The sequence below is a fragment of the Hesperophylax consimilis genome, unplaced genomic scaffold (assembly GCF_061612785.1).
Source record: "Hesperophylax consimilis isolate HC1 unplaced genomic scaffold, BYU_Hcon_1.0 scaffold_33, whole genome shotgun sequence".
NCBI classification, from domain to species: domain Eukaryota; kingdom Metazoa; phylum Arthropoda; class Insecta; order Trichoptera; family Limnephilidae; genus Hesperophylax; species Hesperophylax consimilis.
In genome coordinates, this window is record NW_028301263.1 from 1,134,283 (window position 1) to 1,137,200 (window position 2,918).

Here is a 2,918-nt window from a genome sequence, read left to right on the forward strand (position 1 = left end):
TTTTCAAATTTAAGGTAAAATTGAACCAATTTATAATAAATCTCTTGGCTAATATATACTTACGTTTCAGTTAAATATGGGAAAACAGAAGACAAAAGGAGTTTTATCCCGAACAAAATTACGGCACCAAGGAAAATGTTTAACGGAATGGAGAAGGTACTACTTAAATACACACATAAAAATAGATCTTTGGGATACGTTTTTTACAGAACATAATTGTACAATGTCAGCTTAAATAATTTTATATATGTAGATATATACGCAGTCGATAAACTTCTGAGCATATTGAATTTGGAATATAAGAAGTAAATTAATTTTGATTTCCGGTGACATATTTTTATTTTTACCGAAATGCATTTTTTACACCAAATAAGCTCAGGAATTGTTGGTGAAAGTTTGTCGGGCATGTCTTAATACATCTCTAAATAATTAGGGAATAGAGACAGTATAAATAATTAACAATATTTCTCATTTTAGGAAAAATTCCGCAAGACTTCATCCAGATAATATTGCAAATAATAAAGAAAATACGAGTATTGTGTTAAACACTATACCGACACTCAACATGGTAATTTTTTCACAATTTCTGTAAATATAAAGTAAATAATATTAATTTTATATGATTAAATAAGCGCTCTAAAAAAATTAACAAAAACTGACATTATTTTTCAGCACGGACCAGAGATGAATGAACCTGAAAAGTTTTCACTATTTGCTGGCTCTAGTTCTTATGACACTAACGTGCATGCCGTTTCCAGCCCCTTATAGCTAGGTCTGACGCAGGCATGACGATTGTTGTCAACTGTTATGTTCTTACAACAATAATTGTTGAAGAAAAATAAAATTAAGGAATGAAATTTAAAACACTTTACCTCTGTTTCAATTTTTGGCCTGGTTTTGGTGGATTAGAGCTTGGATACGTATTAGAATTAAAACACATAAATTATATACCTATTTATTTTATGAAATTTTATTTTCTACAAAATTAGTATCAATAATTTTTACACAAAATTGTACTGGAAACGAGATATTTACAAAAAATCAAAGCTAGTCGCGCAAAAAACTTGTTTTTTGTAAAAATATACGCACCTTTACGACTTTCTACCTCGGTACCTATTAGAGATTGAAGAAAATTGTTTTCACAAAAGTTGTAGGTAATTTTATGTTTTACTTTAATTATCTAGCTAATTTAGCCAAAATTTGCATTGAGAATGAGATATTTTGGAAAAACTAGATTTTGGCGCGATTACAGCCGGTTTTTTTTTAAATGGTGGCGCGAGCACAGGTGCGCCATGGTCGGAAATTCAGATTATACATCATGGGATCAGTTTATAAAACATAAAAAAAAAATTGGGACTACCGGAATAATTACGATCGCAACCCCCTTTTTGGCGCTATGTGTACTGGCCTATAATACGGAATCCCCAAATATATCGACCATTCTCACATTTATAACCCAGATAACATGTAGGTACGTTTATAATCAACAAATCAATACAAAAACCGACCAATATCATATAACAACAAAGGCAAAGGCATATGGCAACAAAGAAAAAAAGAACAGGTATCCGCTAGTAAGCAGGGTGAAAAAAATCAAAGGCAGAATAAAGAACACAGAAAAAATGTGCAATTAATGCTTGCTTCTAGACTCTATCTATATTACACCAGGCAATTTATACACTTGTATATACCCGTCTATACGTACTTATACGCTCGTGTGTATAATTCCAAAATTTGATTGAAAAGTGAATTAACATAATGTTTCTAATATTGTTTTTATTTAATCACGAAAATACTTAATATATCAATAATCCGATGCCGAAAGGACCGATTTCACCGGAGAAAAATTCTGATTTAAACATATAATTTTATTATGAACGTATTGAAGTCGTAAAAAATTTTCAAATACATATTTCCCATACATATTGTTTTCAATTATATATCCGTAATAGAAATTTTAAACCGTTAAATATTTATGTTATAAACAGAAAGCCTGCCTCAAACATTAACGAATTCTTAATGTATCATGAATCTATTTTAAATAACTGTATAGATGATACCCTTATCTTTGGTGATTTCAACATTGACATTCTTCAAAAAAATAATACATCTCTTAAATACATCAACACGCTAGACTCATACAACTGTTTCATATGTAACACATCCTATCCTACACGAGTAACAGATACCTCTACTTCTCTAATAGACCATATCATCTCAAACAGACAAAATATTTCCTCAACTACTGCAAATATAGATGCCTACCTAAGTGATCATAACATTTTGATATTAGATTACCAAAACAGCTTGAAACATCACACTAATAATAGAATACATTCTTTTTCAAACACCACCAAAACCGATAAAAACATGTTAAAAACATATGTAGAATCCCACAACTTTCCACACGAAACCACCAGTAATGCCAATGAAATCTATAATAATTTTAATGAATACATCAAAACAGCAATAAAATCATCCCAACATAAATCTGAGTTACGCATAGGAGACCAACGGAGGGGTAATACTCCATGGTTTGATGCAAAATTAAATGCACTTATCAAACAGCGCAACAATGCGTTTAAAATCTGGAAAAAAAATCAGCAAAGTGATATATTCACAGCACTGAGAAATAAAACAAGAAATCAAGTTACCAACTATAGAAGATATGCTAAAACCAAATACTACACGACTATATTTAAAGAAAACCTGCGTAATCCGCGACAGACATGGAAAATAATAAATGCAATTCTAACAAATAGCTCGACACCCCAGAAAGATGAAATTGAATGTCTTCTCATTAAGAATGAAGAAATAACATGCCCAACACAGATAGCTTCAACTTTTAACAACTTCTTTATATCAGTTGGGGAAAACTTAGCAGCTACAATTGCATCATATCCAGATGATTCTATCAC